Source organism: Pinus tabuliformis, chromosome 3_1 (genome assembly GCF_031772625.1).
Source record: "Pinus tabuliformis cultivar Carrire ecotype Pingquan chromosome 3_1, CPIR1, whole genome shotgun sequence".
Lineage (NCBI taxonomy): Eukaryota > Viridiplantae > Streptophyta > Pinopsida > Pinales > Pinaceae > Pinus > Pinus tabuliformis.
The window spans coordinates 422152534-422159920 of NC_142301.1; positions in this window are offsets into that span (position 1 = coordinate 422152534).

Here is a 7387-nt window from a genome sequence, read left to right on the forward strand (position 1 = left end):
GAAAAACAAAATCTGGAGGCAGATCTAGTCTTGTCTAATCATCGCACCTGTAACACAGGGAAACAGGGATGCATCTCACCTATTGCACATGGGAGGTGTGATGCATCTAGATTTCCTAAAGGAGAGGGTGTGATGGTCAAGGTACGAGACTTTAACTTAGTTTTTGGTCATAGTTTGCAATTTAGTTCAGGGATTTAGGCCGAGCAAATGATATTCAGTAACTACAAAGTATAGGGCTGATCTAATGAGGTTAATCAAGCTACCTCTAGGGTACTTAAGATGTTTGCAAGTCAATTGTTCAATTCATAAACAAACCTAGAGATTGATTGAAGCAGCGTTGATCTACTTGCACTTGCATAGCAATGCAGTTCGAAGGCCAGCTGGCTTAACTTCAGGCTCCATCTGTGGTTTATGAATCAAACAAATAGAGACAAGCAATCAAACTAATCGCCCCCTAGTGGAGTCGCCATTTTGTTATCGGGAAATCTAGTGTATATTCAGAGCTGCTAGTCCCACTAAGATGGGTAGCTATCTTATAAACAAACAGAATAAAGCCACTTGTTTTTCCTTTACAAGAGAGAGATGAGAAAGAAGCAGAGAGTACCAACCTTAGTCTTCCGCTTGGCTCCTTCCTTTTTTCCTTTCCCCTTTGACAAAATCTCGCCATTTCTTCCTTACTTGTCTAGCTTCAAGGAGCACCTGTAGATTCACAATAGCATAATACCATCAAAGCATAGAGATATTTCACTGTAAACAATATAGGATCAGATATATATTGACCATACAAATGCATATAACAACACAATATTCAGAGATACACAAGAATATGGAGGAAAAATCAAATAGCTTTATTAGTAAAAGTCGTAGAAGAGAGGATTACAACCACTTGGTTTGACTCAGTGCCATCCTCCCAGCTTGAAAGCTCTCTTCACCTCACACAAAGCAAGATCACCCAACAATGTCTTCAAAGAGAAACCAACAGCACCTTTTGCAAATTACCCAATTCCAACCTTTGGATCTCTTGGATGAGGGATCCATTTATAGATATTTGTAGGGGGGTGAGTCAACTTCTGGGATTTTGATTAGTGTCATCTCTCTAATAGTTCCTGGTTCCACATGGAGAGTTTAGATCTCTTACTCATCCCTGGGCGAACTCAGAGAGGAAAGTGTCAAATGAGAAGTTTCTAGAAGATTCTTTGGGTTTCCACCTAGAAAATTGCTTGTGCCATTTGTCTGCTCTTTCTCATCGCACCCTATGGAAGGAATTTATAGTATGCATTGCACTTTTTTCATGTGGCAGGTGAGATGCATCACACCTTTAGCACTAGGCAGTCTGTATGGTCCTGCTTTGACCAGTTCTGAGTAGATTTTCATGGAGAACTTCTGGGAGATGATGTAATCAGCTGACCTTTCTCCTTTAGGGTATGAAAAAAACCTTTTAGGGACTTAGAATCCCTTGGTTTATGGACATATGTGATTGGGTTTGCAGTGCCCAAATATGTCTATAACAGTACAGTTGACCCTGAGTCTCTGAAGTTGGTCCTGCTCAAGGGAATTCAGGAAGACCTTTTAGACACCCTCTATCTTCTGTCCGGGGGAGACACCTACCAACTATCCTATGAGGACATAAACACTATTTTTAGAAACCATTCTAGAGCATCCAGAAAGAAAGGTAGGGGGAGTCAACCCATAGTCAGTACCTCTTCTTCCAATTCATCCATTAAAGGGGAAATTGGAAACATGCTGGAAGACTTCAAGAGTGAGATGCTGCAAACTCTTGCCATGCAAATGGATACCTTACATATTAAAAGAAAACAAAAGGAAGTAGAGAGGGCTATGGCCATTTTTTGCCCTAGATGCACTAGGAGGCATCCTAGGAATGAATGCCCATTGAACTCTATAAAGGTTTGTTAAGTTTGTGAAGAAGATCATTCTACAGATAAGTGCCCTTCCTTTCCCAGACTTAAAGTTGTATACCAAGGGGCCGAAGGAGCCACTGAACAAATCTATTACATAAACCAAAGGAGGCCACATGCACCTAGACCATACCAGTAGGGGATGCAAGGGACATATCAGGCATACTACAACCTCAACCAAGTCACCTCCATACCTTCTTCGGACCCCCCTGCTCATCCTTCCTAGTCCACGCCTCCTCCTTGGTCATTCACATCTCAATATCATGCCCAACCATCCACCCATTCATTTCAATCCTATGCCCAGCTGCAACCTCAATGGAATGCATTTCATCAGGGGTGGAGGCTCCAATACAACTCTCTTCCCGCTCTTCTACCTCCACCACCTGCCCAACAACAACCATTACCTTTTGCTCCACCAAGGCAACCCCAAATGCCTGCCCAGCCAAATCTGAACCTGAACAATAGACAGGCTCAACAAGTGTATAGTGGGGGACCATCATGCCCAGCTTATGATGTGGAGATTCAAGAAATTAACTTGTCATCCGGGAAAGTTCTCCCAGATAGCCAACCTCCACCCAGCGAGGTTGAGGAAGATAAAGAGGAAAGCGAACCTAAAGCGAATCCACCCTTTCCTGAGAGACTACCCATGACAATCTAGCCTACCCCAGAAGACATTGAACCACTGGGAGAATTAAAACATTTATGTGTGAAGATACCACTTCTCCAAGCCATAAAAGAAGTGCCTATCTACAATAGGTTGATCAAAGAGAAGTGCTTTAGGCATCTAGGAAGGCGGAAGAGAGATTCCCCAACCATCAATGTCATAGGACAACTGTCCGACCTGATGTTGGGGCAGATAACCCATCCAAAATATCTGGACCCTAGAAGCCCAATATTTGATGTCCACATCAATGGTACAATGGTCCCACATACCTTGATTGATCTAGGAGCTACCATTAATGTGATGACAAATGACACAATGCTCAAACTTAATCTCCAAGGCTCCTTGAGGAAGACCATGATAGTGCTGCAGCTAGCAGATCGCTCCACAGTGACCACTGAGGGGATTGTGGAAGATGTGATGGTGTCCATTGATTCTTGGGAGTACCCTACAAATTTGTTAGTTCTCTAGCCAAAGGCAAAGATCACTGGGTATCTTCTCATTCTGGGAAGACCCTGCTTGGCTACAATCGATGCCTACATCAGTTGCCGAGCTGGGAACATGACCATAAAGAACGGGCACATGTCCAAGCAGTTAATCTTATATCCTCCTGCCCAAACCTTGCTAGAACATGATCTACCTCTCTAGTTGGAGGACGAGGATGAGGATGAAGTTTATTCTACACCACTTTGTACATTAGAAATTGCCATGGGGGGAACACCGGAAGATGAGGATGATATGATTGAAAATTTGATTAAGAATCCACCTCCCAGTGTATCACCATTAGAAGACATAGTAAGAGAAACCCAAAAAAACCCCTCAACTAATCTCTGTGTGGCCAACCCCACTTCTCTCCATGTTAAAATATAGAGTTTGGCCTAGAAAGAACATTGAAAATCAATCCATCCCTATCTACTTCCTAGGAGAAGGAGCTATGCAACATACTAAGAAAACATCTAGATGCCTTTGCCTGGAGTTATAAGGAGATGAAGGGAGTGCAACCTTCAGTATGTACTCATCATATATACATCAAGGAAGATTGCAAGCCAGTCAGGAAGCCTCAAAGGAGGATGAACCCAACACTTGAAGATATTGTTCAGGAAGAACTGCAAAAATTGCTCAATGCAGGACTCATATATCCCATATCTGACAGTGAATTGGTCTCTCCTTTGGTGCTAGTGCCAAAGAAGAATGGTAAGTGGAAATTCTGTGTCGACTATCAGGAATTGAACAAAGCCACTAAAAAGGACCATTTTCCTTTACCTTTCATAGATCAAGTGTTAGATAGTTTGGCAGGGAAAAAGTTTTTCTCCTTCCTAGATGGGTTTAGTGGGTACAATCAGATTCAAATCAGCCCAGAAGACCAAGATAAGACCACTTTCACTTGTCTTTGGGGTACCTTTGCATATCGGGTCCTTCCTTTTGGTTTGTGCAACACTCCAGCCACTTTCCAAAGAGTGGTATTGAGTATATTTTCTGAACTAGTTCATGATGCAGTAGAAATATACATGGATTATTTTATTCCTTATGGCTCTGACTTTCAAGAAGCTTTATCTAACCTAGGAAAAGTTCTAGATAAATGTATTGAGATGAACATGTCCCTCAGTCTAGAAAAATGTGAATTTTTGATGACTGAAGGGACTATGCTAGGTCATGCAATATCTCAACAAGGACTGCAGATGGACCCCAACAAAATTGCCATCATCCAAAAGTTCCCACCTCCTCAAAAGGTGAGAGATGTCAAAAGATTCCTAGGCTTAGCTGGATATTACAGGAGATTCATTAAAGACTTCAACAAGTTAGCCTCTCCTTTGTTTGGCCTCCTAGGCAAAGATGTTGAGTTCATATGGTTAGAAAACTATTAAGAAGCCCTAGATACCTATTGGGTTGTGTTATATTCTTTCCACGTAGTTAACAGGGGGTTTGAAGGGCACCTGTAGAGTCCCTACTTTACACCTTATAATCCATCATTACCTACTGTTTTCATCACCTTCCTCTCTCTTCTGCCTCATTTTCCACCCAAATCATTACATTAGTTGTCATTAAACATGATCAAGTGAGCTTTGCTAATGGGTAATTGTTTTGTTTAGTTTTTGACATACTTACAGGTATTCTGCAGCTTTCTGCTGATTCCGCAGCCATCTGCTGATTCCGCAGCCATCTGATGATCCCGCAGCCATTTTGTTGATCTCAAGGTTCCACGTGCTATTTTGCAGAACGAGCCACGTGGGCATGTTGGAATATACGTGCTCGAGGTTCCTGTGTCATCAGTTCAGCCGGCCACGTCATTTGTACCTCCGGTCAAAGGGGGTCAAGTTACGGTCAAATAAAGGCAGCTTAACGTTGATACGTAAGCTGTTTGATCACGTCGGTGGAAAAGGTGACTTGTCCATGTTTTGAAAGCCGTGGGGGACATGATCTAATGCTGGATTCATTGCCCATATCGACCAGGACCTCCAGCTTGACCACGAAGCCTATGACGTGTTAACTGCACCTTTAATACGCATGACAGTCAATTTATTTTCTATTTTTATGTTTACGTATTAGGCCATCTTGCAGATGCCTATATATATTTGTGTCTGCGTACGCTTATGTTAACTTTGAGATGCTGTAGTGTATGTACTTGTGAGAATTTTGGCACGTTTTCAAACTCTGTTTTTATAAGAGCTGTTCCAGCACTTTTTGACTATGTATCTCTGCATATGAAGTAATGGAAACGCTGTTTTGAAGTCTTAAGAGCATTTGAGTTTTCTGTGGATAATATGAATGGAGGGCCCCTGTTCGTATTAGCCTTGTAAAGTATTTTCATGTTTATACTTCTGCAATTTCTTTATTTTACAAACATAATTTCCTTTCTTGAGTTATGTACAGCTTGATTTCTTTTCATTGCTGCAGCCTTTATTTTCACTGATCAGATTTACTTCTTTGCAGGTTTTCACCCGGGATTGAGTGTGTTGTGTTTGCTTTAATACCTAATGGTAGTTGCAGTTGTCTTGTTCATAATGCTGCCCTTTTTACTCTGTTTTCTAGATTAGTTTTTAGCTTAGTTTTACAAGTTGGATGCTAACTAATTTATGCTCTCTTTATCATGAATGGCTTATCTTTCAAGAGAACAGAACACTAATTAATTGCAGCTTGTCTTTGAGTAGTCTTGGCTTGTGACACTAATACTTTTTTCCACTTGTTACACATAATCACATATGTAGGAAGCAGTATGATGGAAAAGGCTTAGTAGTGTTACAATTTGCCAATTAGAGTTTTTATCAATTCTTGGATTTGTCTTCAGCTACCTCCTAATCGTGTTTTACGCAGTACTATGTGGTAGAAGCAGGGAGTTAGGAGGAGATAATCATTATCATCAATCCTTGAAGTGATTTTCTTGTTTCTTTTATTTGCAGCAATATGGATAGAGACTAATGCCATTAGAACGTGGTCATTTACTTTCAAGTCATTTCAATTTATTCATTTCTTTCAAGTTCTGTTCCTTTACAAATTCAGCAAGTAATTAGAATCACCAATCACACACACTTTCACTCATATAGAACTCACTTTTCACACACTTGCACTCATCTGTCTATAATCATCACTCCATCTTAGGAAGATAAGTTAACCATAAACAACACCCCCAAACGACAAAAGCTCTAAGAAAGTTGCTTAAGTACATATAGTACACCTTCACTTCATCAGCTTACGAGCCCCGGGTTGACAATTAATGACATCAATTTAGGAACACTAAATTGACTAAACATTTTGGCGCCGTTGCCAGGGAAGTGAAATTAAGTAGCCATACTTAGAGAAAAAAAAAATATAAAAATTTCGAGGAAAGAAGTTAATAACCTATCCAAGTATGCTCTCCTCTTGCACTTTAAAGTGATCTGGAGGATCAGAAAGGAGAAAGTTATTGATTTAGTAGTCTCTTGAGTATGCTCTCTTCTTGCACCTAGAGTGAACTAGAAGATCAGAAAAAGAACTATTAACTTGACTTGAAGAAAAAATAAAAAAATGACATGCATAGAGCTAGAGATTCTAGAGGACGGTTTTTAGCTAGAGCTCGAAGTTCAATTTTTACAAGTCCATCTGCTTCAAGGGATAGACAAGAGACACCCCCCTTATCTCCAACCGAAACTCCTAGTCCTGGAATTCCTGGAATTCAAGAGCCAAGAGTTGACTCTCCTATACCTTCTATTGAGTTTGAACCAGGAAGAGACTCTTCTTTTTCTCCTACAGGAAGACCAATTGTAATTGAGGAATTGGAATCATCTGAAGAAGAAGGAGAAATCTCTTCTCATTCACCTTTTGTAGAGGAACCAGAAGATTTTGAAATCCCTAGGAGAATCATCATGGCAGAGGAAGAAGGAGGAGGTAGAGGTAGAGGTAGAGGAGGAGGAGGAAATAACAATAACAATAATGGAGGTAGAGGTCCCATTGGAGGAGGAAATAGAAATGGGGATAATTCATTTGGGTTTCCCATTGTTAATGAGGATTCCCGAGCCACTATGAAAAATATATCACCATCTGTCCTCCCTAACTTCCATGGGTTAAGGACTGAGGACCCTGAAACATTCTTATTTGAGTTTGAAGTGGTGTGTCGAACTTATGACTACCTGGATGACTCTCAGAAACTCAAGTTGTTCCCTTCAACATTGAAGGATCAAGCCTTGAAATGGTTCATGGGGTTACTCACTCAATCCATTAGGACTTGGGATGAGATGAAACAGACATTTTTGGATAGGTATTTAGACTACTGCATGCCTACTAATCACAAGGACGAGGTTTTTAAAATGGTACAAAAAGAAGATGAGAGTCTAGA